This window comes from Schistocerca americana, chromosome X (genome assembly GCF_021461395.2).
Source record: "Schistocerca americana isolate TAMUIC-IGC-003095 chromosome X, iqSchAmer2.1, whole genome shotgun sequence".
In the NCBI taxonomy this organism is placed as follows: Eukaryota; Metazoa; Arthropoda; class Insecta; order Orthoptera; family Acrididae; genus Schistocerca; species Schistocerca americana.
Window position 1 is genome coordinate 767,679,177 of NC_060130.1, and position 18,432 is coordinate 767,697,608.

General features: G+C 42.5%; 1 protein-coding gene across 6 annotated transcripts in view; it reads left to right on the forward strand.

Moving 5' to 3' along the window:
* Positions 1-18,432, forward strand: part of LOC124556788 (glucose-6-phosphate 1-dehydrogenase) — a 300,483-nt gene that overhangs the window by 263,202 nt on the left and 18,849 nt on the right. The window lies entirely within an intron of this gene.

Here is an 18,432-nt window from a genome sequence, read left to right on the forward strand (position 1 = left end):
ATAATAATAATAATAATAATAATAATAATAATAGTAAACTACTTGCTGAATTTAACAGAATTGTACATTTATTAGAACAGTAAAACTGCCAGTGCAGATTTAATTGCATACAGTGTGTCCCAGGAGGAGTGGACAATATTCAGGGATGACAGGAAAAAATCATTGGAAGCAAAAAATTCATATGGACATGTGCCCTGCTCCGAAGGGTTTCTGAAACAGAACATATTCAGTTTACATTGTTATTCATTTCCTGTATTATTTAATACATTGTCAGGTACAGACGTGTACACATGTACAACAGTTAGTAAACATTGCAACATGCATTTTAGTAAGTATCAATTAAAAAATACGTATTTTTAACTTGTTGTTGTTGTTGTTGTTGTTGTGGTCTTCAGTCCTGAGACTGGTTTGATGCAGCTCTCCGTGCTACTCTATCCTGTGCAAGCTTATCTTCGAATATTCCACTGTTGACCTCAGTGCATTTGTGCACTCTTGGGAGAAAATGTTATATTGCTTGTCTGAGTGCCTCTGCACATTCCCTAATGAGGGCAGCACTGTCTGCCAGTCTTGGTGGCAAGGTAATTGTACTGTTGTGACCAATCCAATGATTAGGGTAAGTGCAACTGAGATGTTCCCTCCCACATCTGGTAAGGTGTGGAGTGCCTCCATTGTGCTGGAAGTATGGTGTAGTTCACTTTGCCAAAGGAACATCCTCCAAGTGTTCATTAAATGATTTTTCCAACAAATGTGGGTAATTTTGCTAACTCATTTGCTCTTCTAAAATGACTGGACCTATCAAAATGTTACTGGTCATGCTGTTTCAAATATTGATTAAAATGGTCTTGGAAACTGATTTCCACTGTAGCCTGTGGATTTTCCTGTGACCATTAGTGATTATTACATTTGTTGCTGATTCCATTATGTGTAAATGTGGCATCACTAATGAATAGTATTAATGGAAGCTAATGACAATTGTCATTTAACCAGTGATGAAATTCAAGTTGTGTGGCGTTGTTACCTATGTGAAATTGTGGACATGCTGTACATGAAATGAGTACAAGTTTTTTGCATGTAATGTTTGCCATACATGTGTTCGTGGGACATTGATACAGGCAGAATGTCACCTTACTGTGGTAGGGGGACAACGCTGCACCATCTCAGCAATGTGTTGCTGCTCCTGCCCAGATTGCTGAACTACATGTTCCGAAGAAAACTGGGAAGTTGGAAGAATATTTGTTTCATGCAGTGCACTGAAAACTCTGGTAAACACTCTGTGATCAGGAATTTGACATGTCGAACAGTACCAACAGTATTGTTCGATAGCAGCAGGACCATTACCACTGCAAAAGCTATAAACTTACACCATATCTACACATTCTTCATTGGTGTAGGTGTGTTAGATGTGTGTCGTTCTAGCCAGTGCATGTACACAGTTAACTGATGGTTCTGTTTGATACCCTCACAATCCCTTGCACTACTTCACTCACAACATATCATAGACAATTGCACATTGGTTGGGTTAGAACAAAACATGAAAGAGATTGGGAGGGTAAGGCACATGTGCCTACCACTAGCCAAGACACAAACGTGCGTTAAAAGAATTCTATCTTGGAAACCATTCAGACTAGAGCATACATGTGTGTGAAGTTTTTTGCTTCAAACGAGCATTCCTGTTATATCTCTGAATATTGACCATTCCTCGTGAGACACCCTGTATATGAGGCTTATATGGCACCGATAACTCAAAGGTACATGAGATATGCAGGCAGTGTACTAGCCCTGCTAGTAAAAGAATGTGTTGAATAATTTTAGTTACTACTCCCTTTTTGCTAGGAACGTTTCATTAACCCCAAGAATTAAAAACAGAACTGTAATACACTGAAGCACCAAAGAAACTGGTATAGGCATGCATATTCAAATACGGAGAGATGTAGACAGGCAGAATACGGTGCTGCGGCCGACAACACAAGACAAGTATCTGGCGCAGTTGTTACATCGATTACTGCTGCTACAATGGCAGGCTATCAAGATTTAAGTGAGTTTAAATGTGGTTTTATAGTCAGTGCATGAGCGATGGGACACAGCATCTCTGAGGTGGCGATGAAGTAGGGATTTTCCCATACGACCATTTCTCAAGTGCACTGTGAATATCAGGAATCTGGTAAGACAGCAAATCTCTGACATCGCTTTGGCCGGAAAAAGGTCCCGCAAGAATGGGACTGACGATGACTGAAGAGAATTGTTTAGCGTGATAAAAGTGCAAACCCTCCAAAAATTGCTGCAGATTTCAATGCTGGCCCATCAACAAATGTCAACGTACGAACCATTCAACAAAACATCATCGATATTGGCTTCTGGAGCTGAAGGCCCACTCGTGTATCCTTGATGACTGCACGACACAAAGCTTTGCACCATGCCTGAGCCCATCAACACTGACATTGGAGTGTTGATGACTGGAAACATGTTGCCTGGTTGGACAAGTCTCGTTTCAAATTGTATAGAGCAGATGGACGTGTTCGGGTATGGAGACAACCTCATGAATTCATGGACCTTGCATGTCAGCAGGGGACTGTTCAAGCTGGTGGAAGCGCTTTAGTGGTGTGGGGTGTGTGCAGTTGGAGTGATATGGGAGCCCTGATATGTATAGATATGACTCTTGACAGGTGACAGGTACGTGAGCATCCTGTCTGATCATCTGCATCCATTCATGCTATTGTGCATTCTGATGGACGTGGGCAATTCCAGCAGGACAATGTGACACCCGACACATCCAGAACTGCTACAGGGTGGTTCCAGCAACACTTCTGCTGGCCACCAAACTTCCTTGAGATGAACACTATTGAGCATATCTGGGATGCCTAGCAACATACTGTTCAGAAGAGATCTCCACACTGTCATGTTCTTACGGATTTATGGACAGCCCCTGCAGGATTCATGCTGTCAGTTTCCTCCAGCACTACTTCAGACATTAGTCAAGTCCATGCCACATTGTGTTGCGGCACTTCTATGTACTCGAGGGGGCCCTACACAATATTAGGCAGGTGTTCTAGTTTCTTTGGCTCTATGTATGTTGCCAGATGATATCATGAAAAAATCTACACAAATAAGGCAAATGATGAGCAAAAAGAGTATTGTAAAAATAAAAGAACCTTTAGACTAATCACACCATCATAGATATTACTATAATCCATTAGTACATCTGTCACAAACCACAGGAAAGTCTTAAGTTCCTTGAGACTTCGAGGCACTATACTATTGTGGTAGAGTGAAATGGACATAACAGCATCAGGATTAAGTCAGCTCTCACCATTGTTATTATCAGTACAATAAAGTAATTCTGCAAATTGTGGATCTTGTATTCACAAAGTTCATTTCTTTTGTCCAGATTAATTCCATATTGCCGTTGGAGGATTTGAATAGCTGAACTGACAGCTCCAGTCCATCTTTGAATGGTTTACTGATGAGTGGCATGCAAATCCCCATTTTGCCATCAATATTTAGGCTACTAACTGTCTCAGCCAACTGCAGTCTAGTTTATCTGTCTGAAGCCATTGGCTCCCTGCCCTCACTGTACTTTAAACAATGGAAACACCAGGTTGGAATATCAGCAATGTAAGGAAAAGATAGATTGCTGCTTACCACGAAGATGACGTGAAGTTGCAGACAGGCTCAATTAAAAGACATTGCCACATTAGCTTTCACCCACAGCCTTCATCAGAAAAAGAAAGATAAACACACAAGCATTCATTCACACAGCAAAGCACACATCATGCACACATGACTGCCACCTCTGGTAGCTCGGTTCAAGGTGCTGGAGGTGGCGGTGGTCATGTGTGCGTGATGTGTACTTGGTTGTGTGAATGAATATGTGTGTGTTTCTTACTTTTTCTGATGAAGGCTGTGGCTGAAAGATACTGTGTGTCTTTCCATTGTGCCTGTCTGCAACTTTACTGGTCATCTTCACAGTAAGTAACAATCTATCTTTTCCTTACAGTGTTGATATTCCACACTGTACTTTATTTTAATTAATGGTCCCAGAGGATTTGCTTTGATACACCCAGGGCACTACTGCAGACACAGTCAGTATTTGCTCTCCAGTAAATACTGTGAATGTATCTTGGATGTGGACTATGCAGAATTAATTGATGCATCATACCTAAGAACAGCTGAAGAAATTCCCAGATGTCTTGACAGTTGGGCCATTAGAAATGGAGCAAAAACTTAGATCAGACAAGGATGGGGAAGGCATCTGCCATTTTGTTTTCAAAGGATCTGTCCTGCCTTTCATTTCAATTTATTTGAAGAAACCACAGAATACCTAAATGTGGATAACCAGATAAATATTTGTACCACACTTTTCCCAAATGTTAGACCAGTGTTGTATCCACTCCACCACCTCACTTTGTTTCAGATTTAGTCTTTTGTGAATGTCAGACATAAATTCTTTCCAGAGGATGTATTACTCACACCTTCTTTGTCATTCCTTTGACATAAAATTTATGATTATTCTAAAATTGTGTGACGAAATCAAGAATTTCTAGGACTTTTTGCTTATTTTTCCATTTTAGGAAATGTATTCAACTGTTTTAAACCTTCTTTGGGAATATAAAGGCACAATTCCCATCACAACCTTCAGAGTGCTCATGAAGAAGAAAACTTAAGTATAATTGGTTTACTCATTTGGCTAAAATAATTAACTTCAATTTGTGGGAGCAAAATCTACAGCCACACCCCACCACAGATTTACTACATCTATAAGTATTATGAAATTGCACTGAACCAAACACTGTATTTTATATGTTAAAAATTTGTTCTTGATATCTGCTGCAACTTAGTGAGTGTGAAAATAGTCATATTCATGTAAGCCCAGCCTTAGCTATCTGCTGGTAGTTTGTCTATGAACAGTTACCTAATTTATCCTTATTCAAGGCCAGGACTAGGTAAGTTGGTTTATAAAGTAATACTTAAAGTTTTATATAGTTGCTCTGCTCTGTTCTGTGGTAGGCTGTTTTGATCCAGAGTTGTGTATGTTTCCATGTGCCAGAAGAAACAGGTTGTCTATATAGATAATACAGTTCTTGTTTTCTTTTTAGTGTGTCAAGCTGTAGTTGATGTCCCAGAGCCGGGGTCCTTTTCATGCTTGATGTTAGAGAAAATAACAAGATTACCTATCTGTTCTTACAATATTCTAACCAAGATTTATGTAATTGCCAGTAATAGTTGATGTTCATCATCTTTGTGAGCAGTGATGATAGCTACATTCTGTTAAATACCATTATGGCATCAACATAGCTTTTTTAGCAAGTACTTGAGTAAGCTTACATTGCTCACAGCAGTTAGTGTTCCAGAGAGACCTTTCTCCAACATCGTAATGAATGTGCCTCACAGTTTCATTGGTGTGTAAGATTTTGTTGGGCTCTTCTTTTACCCTATTTGCAACTTTCCATTAATTTGGAAATCTGCCCTGTGCAAGGCACTCCATGAATATGTGCATATGACAACATGAAAAGTGGTGGTGGTAAATCACAGCAAGAGTCAAAGTCTGCTACAGCAATGATGTGAGTGAAATGCAACATGTCATTTTTACATTACATTGATAACATGGGGAAGAAATCACTACTTGAAATATTATACAAAAGTGCTCCTGTCTGTATTCTAGACATGTTCCAAGAAGACACAAATGCTTTTCTGGAAAAAAAAAAAAAAAAAAAAAAAAAAAAGAAAATCACAAGAAGTAGTAGTAGTATGGTGCTATTAGCAATAGATACACAACATAGTCCCTTAACAGGGAAATGTTTTCTAGTCATCACTTTAGCTGAATGGTCAGCTTGTTGATTTTCTACACAAAGGAGCAGAGGTTCGATTCCATATTAAGTTGCAGCAATTTCTTTTTTTTTTTTTTTTTTCTTTTTTTCTCATGCCACAAAAGGCGTGTACTACATGGAAAACAACTGCATATTATAGTTTTCAAGCTGTAAATCAGCTGGGGGCCCTTTTTACGGCAACTTTGATAAAACCGCTGGGTACATTTGTTGTTAGCATACCAATGTGGGATTACTCTGACTTATTCAAAAATTATAATAATAAATTAATCCCTTTACGTCATGGCAGAAAGGTGAAGAACATTAAAGGTTGATTATTCAGTCTACTCAATGGCAGGAGGAGGAACACTAAGGTTTTCTTATGATTATTTTACTGAACGGACAGTGCCTTAAAAGGGGGACATAAGATAAACACCAAGAAAAGCAAAATGAGGGTAACGGAATGCAGTTAAATGAAATCAGGTGTTGCTGAGGGAATTAGATTGGTAAAAATAAACTAACAGTAGTAGATGGGTTTTGTTATTTGGGCACCAAAGTAACTGATGATAGCTGAAATACCGTAGAGAGGATATAAAATGCAGACTGGCTATAACAAGGAAAGAATTTCTGGAAAAGAGGAATTTCTTAACATGTCTTAGGAAGTTTTCTTTGAAGATATTCGAAGTGTAGCCTTGTACGGAAGTGAAATGTAGACTGTAAGCTCTTCAGTCTAGAAGAGAATAGCCACTTTTGAAATGCTGTGTTGCAGAAGAACACTGAAAATTAGATGGATAAATCATGTAATTCTGGGGTGTCCAAGAATTTTGTTTGTGAACCATGCACTGGCAGGAGTGCCATAGCCTGATCCTCACTGCACACTTCCCGCACCACCACACAACGTGAGGGGGAACTGCGAATGTGCCACATTTAAATGGCAATGCAGTCAGACTGAATATGACTTGGTTTTACATTTCATGTTTCTCAACAACATAATTACAGACAAAGCAAATTTTCGGTATTATTTAATTATGTTTCGTGTGTTGAAGAGATGATATAATTTTTATCTGGTACAAACTGTCAGCATATGGACAGACTTGGACAGTTCCAGATTTTTGCACTCTCAAGTTGCCACGTAATCATGACTTATTTAGTTTCATAACTGAAAAAGATCTTTCACATACACACATGTTGATCAAAATATTGTAGCACTTTTGCAGCCTCGTTGTGGAGACATGGAAACTACCTGACAAAAGCAGTGTAGACATCCTAGACAGTTTTAATGTAAAAGGATACACCTTTAAAATGGGATCAATCAGTTACACCTGCATGTGCACAGGGGCACTTTCAACTGAAATGGCAAACAGTCCCAAAAATGGAGGTAAGATTGGCAGTGTCCTCAAAACGTTTAGGATACTATCCTCGTAATTTTTTCAAAGCCCCAATGAATTCTGCAAACCTCATATTTTCTTTGATGCAGGTGACCTTAAGGAACTGGCCTGTGTTCATCAGAATGTGTCCCTTCTAAAATGCAATTTTCTTTTTAAATGCTTCTCAATCAAATCAGAAGAAGTTGTTTCTCACCTTGCAGTGCCCTTCTGTGCACAGTGTGCTGTTGCGTCCACTTAAAATACGAGGTTTGCAATCCATTCTGGTTGTACTAAGTTTCGTTCGTGCAATACTTTTTCCTCCTTAAATTCAATAGTAGTGAGTTTAAAAGTGAAAAATCATTCCCTTAACCAACATACTTTGCAGCAGTATATAAAGTCTCCGTACACTTTGTGTAGTTCCATCAAAAACTTTTGCAACCAACAGTGGAATAATGCATGCAACTTCGGAAAGTCTGCTATCCATACCACCGAATTCTTCATGTACTGTATGCCTGCAAATTTAGCACAAAGTGCTTATTGATGTGTATAACAGTATATCACATCTGTTGATCATTGTAAGTTTTTGCTCTTTCATTGACAACTAAATCCTTAAATTCTTTCTGCATGGTATTGTAATGTCATTTAATAGCAAATTTGCAATACCCATCACTTATGTGACTGAATAATATGTACTGAGAATTCTTATCCCTCTCTTCTGTCATTCCCATTCATTTTTAAATGATGATAGATTGCTGGATTGCCTCATTTTGTGCCAACAGCCACTGGAACTGTGAACGCCCTTCATACCACAAACAAATAGCAAAGGGTAAACAGTACTGATTCTGCTGAACTGAAGAGAGTTGCACCGCCTGATAAATGCCACACCACAGTACTAAACCACATGTTGCACTGGGGTACTTTCAAGAAGAACTGAGCAAAGCCAAGACAGCCTGAGCCTTGGCCCGCATGCAGGCTGCACATGCAGCCTACATGAAGCTTGGCACACCATGACCAGCTCTGATGTATTTAATGAGAAAGTACTAAACAGAATTGGGGAGAAAAGTAATTTGTTCCTCAACTTTACTAAAAGAAGGGATTGGTAGATAGGATTCTGAGAAATCATGAAGTCATCAATTTAGTGTTGGAAGGAAGTTTGGGAAGTAGAAATTGTAGAGATTGAACTAGGCATGGATACAGTAAGCAGGTTCAAATGGATGTAGGCTGCAGTATTTATTCAGAGATGAAGAGGCTTACAAAGGAGAGCTGCATTAAACCAGTTTTTGGACTGAAGACAACAGAAAAAGGAAAAAGAGGAAGGAAGGAGAAGGAGGAGGAGGAGGAGGAGGAGAAGGAGAAGAAGAAGAAGAAGAATGATGATCAACAGCAGCAGCAACAACAACAACAACAACAGTAACAACATTTAATGAATTCTGGCAAGGGCAGACCACATTTGATTACCTACCGATTCAGTGCACTTTAACACACTGTTTGGGGACCTCTCAAAAGTAGCTCTTGTTAAAGGGTGCAGATCATGAGGCTTAGGTTTTGAAAACATAGATAATCATAACACATATTGTAATTCAGGCAGGCTCTTTGAACGTTGTCATGATAATGTCTTGGTTGGAAATTGTTGTAAAAGCATTTAAAACACACACATCTTCTGCAATATGCGTACTGAGTGAAAGATACTTTTGTGCATGCACATTTATTTTGCCTAGTAGTTGCCAGAAAAGAAACTTGGATTACATTCATGAAAATGCATCTGAGAGTATTAAGTAGATGGTAAGAGTCTGCCTGAATGATTCTGTAAAACCATATGCATTATGTTTTACTATCAGTGCATGTTCTATTATTCTTACCTATAAACAGTATTAGTCTGTACTTATTGCACTAAGTTAATTTACTCTTCAGTTTTATTAAATACTCTTAACTATCACACTTGGCAAAACGGTAAGTGCGGGGAGTTGAACTGATGACTTCCTGGTCAGTTGGTAATGACTTCAATTTCTGTGTCAGCTGTTCAACTGAAAGCAATAAAATACTGAAAACATGATGATTGTTGACTCTGATCTCTTTTTGAGTGATCTAAATCTTGTTCAAACAATGTGATGATTCTACATACTTGTACATTGAATTTGTGGTAGTTTTGACCTTTTTTAAAAAATTATTGTTTTATTTTTTCAGTTGTTTTCATTTCCAGTGAGTGATGTGCCATTTTTTGGCAGATCTTTGTCTAACATTAATACAATTAGAGTTGACTGTGTCATGCACGGCCAGCAAGGGCATCTCGTAACAGAACAGTACAGTACAGTGTTTTGTAGAAGTGATAGGTTTCAATGTGTTACGGAATCATAATGATTATTGGTATATTAAGTGAACTTTATAAATATATGCTAATTTGCTGCAGTATTTTCTATGAAGAAACATCACCAATAATGAGTAGTAAAGTGAATTGCATTTGTTAGCCATGATAAGGAAAAAATTACACTGTCCAGTCACATTATTGTGACCACCTGTCAAAAGCCCGAATAACAATCTTTTGCAATACGGATTGCTGTGAGGTGTGCAGGAAGAGAGTCAGTGGGGTTCTGGAAGGTACTGACATGTATGTGGAGCCATGCCAACTCCTGTACTGTGCCCAGTTGCACTGGGTTTCTCGGTTTGACGATCCATGTTGGGCATAAATCCAGGGAGTTTGGCGGCCAGGGGATACAGTAAACACATCGTAGTGCTCTTCAAACCATCCACGTACAGTTTGCACTGAGTGATACCTTGGATTGTCCTGCTGGTAGATGCCATTGTGTCAAGGAAAAAATAAATTGCATCCATGAATGGACATGCTCCCCAAGGGTAGAAACATTCTTGTGTTGTTCCATTGTGTCTTCCAAAATGACAAGAACACTTGGAGAATAAAACAAAAACATTCCCCAGACCATAACACTCTCTCCATAGTCCTGGACCCTTGCAGTGATTGTTGCAGGGTGTTTGCCATCTGTCCGATGGGGCATAAAATGTGAGTCATCTGAATGAAAAGGCCACCTGTTGCTACTCAGTGGATGTCCAGTTGCAGTATTGGCATGCAAATTCTAGTCTGCATCACTGATGAACAACGGTCAGAATGGGTGCATGAACCAGGTGCCTGCTGAAGAGGCCCATATGCAGCAACATCCACTGAAAGGTCATTGGGGAGACAGTGTTTGTAGCCCCCTTGGTTCATCTGGATGGTCAGATGCTCAACAGTTGCATATTTGTTTACCTATACACATCTCTGTAGACATTGTTTGCCCCTGTTGTTTATTGCCTGTTGTTCACCACATTCACCTCAGTATCGTTTTTGGATAGTGCCATTTGATCGTACATGGTATACTTTAATGATAGTGCATGCGAACAGTTTACAAACTTAGCCGTTTCAGAAATGCTTCCACCCTTGGCCCGAAAGTCGACGATCATGCCCCTTTGGACATCAGGTAAATCTATCCATTTCTGCATGATGGCAATGATTACACTGTTTTCCATGGCACTCCAATACACTATATATACACTCCACTTCTAGTGCTACCACCTGCCATGTGTGAGTGCTGTTAATGTCTAATGTATACCCTGGTCACACTAATGTGAGTGGACTGTGTAATATCACTTGCACTGGAAGGACTTCTGCTCAGCTCTTGGTGGGCATGTTGCTCGTGGCTGCAAAATAGTGCACCTGATTGTGGCGCTGTTGATGGTGATTCTCGTGCTGCTGTCAGTGAGGCTGGCACTTCGCAAGACGCATTTCTGTGGCAGCTGCTGTAGGTTCCCTCAATAATAAATCAGTGTGTTGATGGTGTCTTCTAGAAAGTTTATGTTTGATCTCCCTGAGGTAGTGTTGCCAGCAAGCAGATAATAGTCTGGATATACGTTAAATCAGTAAGTGGCTCGAAACAGCATATCCAGATACTCCGGGATGATGATGGCATTGAAACAGAGGATGACACGCGTAAAGCTGAAATACTAAACACCTTTTTCCAAAGCTGTTTCACAGAGGAAGACCGCACTGCAGTTCCTTCTCTAAATCCTCGCACAAACGAAAAAATGGCTGACATCGAAATAAGTGTCCAAGGAATAGAAAAGCAACTGGAATCACTCAATAGAGGAAAGTCCACTGGACCTGACGGGATACCAATTCGATTCTACACAGAGTTCGCGAAAGAACTTGCCCCCCTTCTAACAGCCGTGTACCGCAAGTCTCTAGAGGAACGGAAGGTTCCAAATGATTGGAAAAGAGCACAGGTAGTCCCAGTCTTCAAGAAGGGTCGTCGAGCAGATGCGCAAAACTATAGACCTATATCTCTGACGTCGATCTGTTGTAGAATTTTAGAACATGTTTTTTGCTTGAGTATCATGTCGTTTTAGGAAACCCAGAATCTACTATGTAGGAATCAACATGAATTCCGGAAACAGCGATCGTGTGAGACCCAACTCGCTTTATTTGTTAATGAGACCCAGAAAATATTAGATACAGGCTCCCAGGTAGATGCTATCTTTCTTGACTTCCGGAAGGCGTTCGATACAGTTCCGCACTGTCGCCTGATAAACAAAGTAAGAGCCTACGGAATATCAGACCAGCTGTGTGGCTGGATTGAAGAGTTTTTAGCAAACAGAACACAGCATGTTGTTATCAATGGAGATATGTCTACAGACGTTAAAGTAACCTCTGGCGTGCCACAGGGGAGTGTTATGGGACCATTGCTTTTCACAATATATATAAATGACCTAGTAGATAGTGTCGGAAGTTCCATGCGGCTTTTCACGGATGATGCTGTAGTATACAGAGAAGTTGCAGCATTAGAAAATTGTAGCGAAATGCAGGAAGATCTGCAGCAGATAGGCACTTGGTGCAGGGAGTGGCAACTGACCCTTAACATAGACAAATGTAATGTATTGCGAATACATAGAAAGAAGGATCCTTTACTGTATGATTATATGATAGCGGAACAAACACTGGTAGCAGTTACTTCTGTAAAATATCTGGGAGTATGCGTGCGGAACGATTTGAAGTGGAATGATCATATAAAATTAATTGTTGGTAAGGCGGGTACCAGGTTGAGATTCATCGGGAGAGTGCTTAGAAAATGTAGTCCATCAACAAAGGAGGTGGCTTACAAAACACTCGTTCGACCTATACTTGAGTATTGCTCATCAGTGTGGGATCCGTACCAGATCGGTTTGACGGAGGAGATAGAGAAGATCCAAAGAAGAGCGGTGCGTTTCGTCACAGGCAGTTCAATTGGAGGTGTGGGCGGAGCATCATCTGCAGAAGGGGTGATAGTGCTATCAAGATGTCATTCCTGTAGTCAAAAACCCTTGAGAGACCTGCTCACTGACGCACGACAGATGGTCAGGTGAGTCAGCGGATAGTGGAGCAATGCCAATATAGAAAGGAGTGGAGGAGTCTACGAAGCTTACATGCATGTTGGTCACAAGAAGCAGTTTTGTAATTAATACGAAAAATGATTATGAGGTAATCCGTCCTGAAAAGAATAAGTTGCCTGAAATGATGCCACAGGGTAATTGAAGTATCTTAAGTGAGTAGTGTGAGAACACCTTGTAGCAGAAATTTGTAAATTTGTTGTGCCTAAAGGGTGAATATCAACCCTGTGGCAGCTGAAGTGCTTAGGGTTTCGAGTTTGTGTACACAAAATAAAGACTGGTAGAGAGTCCTGTAGTGTCATGAAAGACGCTTCTGAAGGTTGAATATGCACACGAAAATTGCTGCATGAAGCATAATAGGCATTTAGTTGGGCCTGTAATAAATCATATGGTAGGGTACAAGGATTTACACCTTGGTTACTTTGTTGCAGGGTTTGATAGGCTTTTGCAAGTGAGTAAGCTAGTAAAAAGACACGTTGGCGATTGTCACCCCGAATATTGCAGGCCACAAAGTGGTGCTCCAGCCATGTAATAAAGGCTCACTATGGTTCCATTTCCTCATTGAATGCTTGAAATGGCAGGGGCAACATCATCCTTGCCTAGTGTAGGACCACATCCAGGCAGGACAACTTGTTCAGAATGAGCTCGTGTTTTCGCTAAGTTGCTGCACAAAAAGAAGTAGTTGCATCAACAATTCTTGTTGCTGTTTTGCCAGAATGGAATGAGAAAACATAATTAGTGTCACTGGTAATGGCACTACCAATTGCACCAAGTTTTGGAAAAATGCCCTAGTAGCACTGACTGTACTCAAAGCTGCCAGAAATATTGTCTGTTGCATTTAAAAACTGGTTACCATTAACTGTAGTGATGAAAACTTTGAAACCTTCTATCCTCATTGCCAGAAATATAGTGACCTTATGTGGGTGCACAACACAAGATGAGATTCTCAGGTAGCTATAAAACCAAAGGTGCTTTATTTTGATCAGCACAAACAAAATGATTGACAACTAAAGTCGTCTGGTGTTGCAAGATGCAAGATAAATGGAACACAGTGAATTAATTGTCTTGATCTATACTTGACACTAAATGGCTCTCTTAGAGTTTTTGATAAAGATACAAAATCTTGAAGCAATATGCCCTGTTCAGACCACATAGCACAAGTCTAAGTGTGGACAGACTAGGAGGAGGACAAGTGTCCTTAAACAAAATCAGTAAATACCAAGCCCTGTTGCCCAGAGTTCATGGAGGCCAATGTCAGAGATGATGAGACTCATAGCTGTTGGCTGGCAGTTTGTTGTGGCTGCAGAGGCGTGATCTTCATGTTCATATGGTGAATGCAACTGCTGGCTGCTTGGCTACTGCGATAAGTAGATCCTTGTTTGCCTCAGCAAACTGAACTGCTGCATAGCAACCGGGTGGCATCCTAAAGACATACCAACAGAAGTATATCTGCTCAGGACTCGGTGGGCACATGTTTCACAGATGCAAAGTAATGCCCATGATTGCTGTGCTGTTGATGGCAATACTCGCCCCTCTGTCGGTGCGGCTGGTATCTCTTGTGGCATATATACACTCCGGGAAATTGAAATAAGAACACCGTGAATTCATTGTCCCAGGAAGGGGAAACTTTATTGACACATTCCTGGGGTCAGATACATCACATGATCACACTGACAGAACCACAGGCACATAGACACAGGCAACAGAGCATGCACAATGTCGGGACTAGTACAGTGTATATCCACCTTTCACAGCAATGCAGGCTGCTATTCTCCCTTGGAGACGATCGTAGAGATGCTGGATGTAGTCCTGTGGAACGGCTTGCCATGCCATTTCCACCTGGCGCCTCAGTTGGACCAGCGTTCGTGCTGGACGTGCAGACCGCGTGAGACGACGCTTCATCCAGTCCCAAACATGCTCAATGGGGGACAGATCCGGAGATCTTGCTGGCCAGGGTAGTTGACTTACACCTTCTAGAGCACGTTGGGTGGCACGGGATACATGCGGACGTGCATTGTCCTGTTGGAACACCAAGTTCCCTTGCCGGTCTAGGAATGGTAGAACGATGGGTTCGATGACGGTTTGGATGTACCGTGCACTATTCAGTGTCCCCTCGACGATCACCAGTGGTGTATGGCCAGTGTAGGAGATCGCTCCCCACACCATGATGCCGGGTGTTGGCCCTGTGTGCCTCGGTCGTAAGCAGTCCTGATTGTGGCGCTCACCTGCACGGCGCCAAACACGCATACGACCATCATTGGCACCAAGGCAGAAGCGACTCTCATCGCTGAAGACGACACGTCTCCATTCGTCCCTCCATTCATGCCTGTCGCGACACCACTGGAGGCGGGCTGCACGATGTTGGGGCGTGAGCGGAAGACGGCCTAACGGTGTGCGGGACCGTAGCCCAGCTTCATGGAGACGGTTGCGAATGGTCCTCGCCGATACCCCAGGAGCAACAGTGTCCCTAGTTTGCTGGGAAGTCGCGGTGCGGTCCCCTACGGCACTGCGTAGGATCCTACGGTCTTGGCGTGCATCCGTGCGTCGCTGCGGTCCGGTCCCAGGTCGACGGGCACGTGCACCTTCCGCCGACCACTGGCGACAACATCGATGTACTGTGGAGACCTCACGCCCCACGTGTTGAGCAATTCGGCGGTACGTCCACCCAGCCTCCCGCATGCCCACTATACGCCCTCGCTCAAAGTCCGTCAACTGCACATACGGTTCACGTCCACGCTGTCGCGGCATGCTACCAGTGTTAAAGACTGCGATGGAGCTCCGTATGCCACGGCAAACTGGCTGACACTGACGGCGGCGGTGCACAAATGGTTCGCAGTTAGCGCCATTCGACGGCCAACACCGCGGTTCCTGGTGTGTCCGCTGTGCCGTGCGTGTGATCATTGCTTGTACAGCCCTCTCGCAGTGTCCGGAGCAAATGTGGTGGGTCTGACACACCGGTGTCAACGTGTTCTTTTTTCCATTTCCAGGAGTGTATATAGCGTTGCACATTTCCATGGTATCTGCAGGAGGCTCCCTCAAAAACAAACTGGTGTGTTGATGTTGTCGTCAGGAGAGTTTATGTTCGTTCTTCCCAAGGTACTGTCACCAGTGGACCAAAAATTTGGTAATCTTCCAGACGCACCTGTATTGCTGATAGCTATCTTTGCATGTGATAGCCTTGGGCATATAGCAAAGGCAGTTGTGTGCTCCAATGACTAACAGTCCAACTAAGTGAATTATGTCTGCTGTTGTACCATTCCTTCTGTAATAGTCAATGACAGAACTCAGTACAAAGTCAGATACCTGAACCCTCTTGCTTGTAGTCCAATTGCTTTATTCATGAGCCATGCCTCATCCTCAAGTCCACATCATTGCTACTGTGGAGGAAGAGAATTTGATAGCATCAGAGACTGGGGAATGGTATGGCATTGCAGAGCACATTGTGTAACAATGAATAAAATGACATGATTCTTGAAAAATCCAGTAGGCATGTGGAAACTGGTCATCCATGTGTAACAACATCAGTCCAGGGTATGAACTTGTAAACACATCACAACAAAATCTTTTTTTCCCCTTAACATGGTGTGGTTGAAACGGTCAGATGAAATGGTTTGGCACTGGCTTCGGGAGGATGGACTACGTAACAAATATGTGACCATTAAAAAAGGGCTCCATGATGATAATGGACTCTACTAATTAGCATTTGCTGAGGAAAATGCCTGTTGTGGCTGTCTGAATGTAACATTTTTTGATGAATCAGTATTTTGCACAGTGAGTTATGGTCCAGGAAGAGCATATAATCCACATGGTGCCTGTTTTAAATCTAAACATGTCCAAAGTCATCTCACAGTAGCTTTGTGTCTGCAGCAGTTTTGGGTTCAATGTGTTCCTGTGAACTTGGGATGCTTTGCCGGATAGATGGCTGATTTGATGCTGCCCAATATATTATGTGCGATTTTATGGTCTTATCAGTGTGTCCTGATGGATTAATCTTTTTCTGGCAGGATCAGTCATTAGTGTACATCATTGTGTCCTGATGGATTAATCTTTTTCCAGCAGGATCAGTCTTTAGTGTAAATGTCAGCTATGGGGCAGGACTGGTTTTCAGAACAGAATGAAAGCTTACATCTTGTCTGGAGTACTCCAGCACCAGACTTCAGCCTCATTGAAAATGTATTGGTGGAGAAAAAACAGACTGTGGAAGAAAACTTACCTTACTGCGTGCTTAGAATGTGTAGTGTCTTTTGGAACATTGTCCTAGTTGCCTGGGAGGAGGTGGCAGAAATGAGAGGTTTATTACTCACTTCACAGACTCCCTCCTACAACACCCCTTGTGGTACACCGAAAGATACATTCACATTTGAATATTTCTCAACATTAACAATAACATGCTGTAGTCTGTCTGCTAGGAAGTCAGTCCACTCGCTAAGCTGGCCCCAGTTTTTTGTAAGCTCATATTTTGTTCACTAGATAACATTGTGGAAGTGCATGAAATACCTGCAAGGAACCGAGGAACACAGTATCCAGATGTCATACTGCTATCTCCTGCTTTGTGGCCCTTGTGGATTAACACCATGAACTGAGTTTCACAGAGTTACTATTTATGGAACCTTGTACTGACTCTCACAGAGGAGATTTTCAAACTCTTTAAAGATCATAATATATGAGCATAAAATTAACAATAAAGGCCAACAGTGATGAGCCTTTTTTGAAAACAAACATGATCTGCACCTTTTTCTAGTCACAACGCTTTGTTGCTCCAGTGGGCTACAATTAAACTGCAGGTGGAAGGGGGAGCAAATTTATTTACATAATACACTCCTGGAAATTGAAATAAGAACACCGTGAATTCATTGTCCCAGGAAGGGGAAACTTTATTGACACATTCCTGGGGTCAGATACATCACATGATCACACTGACAAACCCACAGGCACATAGACACAGGCAACAGAGCATGCACAATGTCGGCACTAGTACAGTGTATATCCACCTTTCGCAGCAATGCAGGCTGCTATTCTCCCATGGAGACGATCGTAGAGATGCTGGATGTAGTGCTGTGGAACGGCTTGCCGTGCCATTTCCACCTGGCGCCGCAGTTGGACCAGCGTTCGTGCTGTACGTGCAGACCGCGTGAGACGACGCTTCATCCAGTCCTAAACATGCTCAATGGGGGACAGATCCGGAGATCTTGCTGGCCAGGGTAGTTGACTTACACCTTCTGCAGCACGTTGGGTGGCACGGGATACATGAGGACGTGCATTGTCCTGTTGGAACAGCAAGTTCCCTTGCCGGTCTAGGAATGGTAGAACGATGGGTTCGATGACGGTTTGGATGTACCGTGCACTATTCAGTGTCCCCTCGACGATCACCAGTGGTGTACGGCCAGTGTAGGAGATCGCTCCCCACACCATGATGCCGGGTGTTGGCCCTGTGTGCCTCGGTCGTATGCAGTCCTGATTGTGGCACTCACCTGCACGGCGCCAAACACGCATACGACCATCATTGGCACCAAGGCAGAAGCGACTCTCATCGCTGAAGACGACACGTCTCCATTTGTCCCTCCATTCACGCCTGTCACGACACCACTGGAGGCGGGCTGCACGATGTTGGGGCGTGAGCGGAAGACGGCCTAACGGGGTGCGGGACCGTAGCCCAGCTTCATGGAGACGGTTGTGAATGGTCCTCGCCGATACCCCAGGAGCAACAGTGTCCCTAATTTGCTGGGAAGTGGTGGTGCGGTCCCCTACGGCACTGCGTAGGATCCTACGGTCTTGGCGTGCATCCGTGCGTCGCTGCGGTCCGGTCCCAGGTCGACGGGCACGTGCACCTTCCGCCGACCACTGGCGACAACATC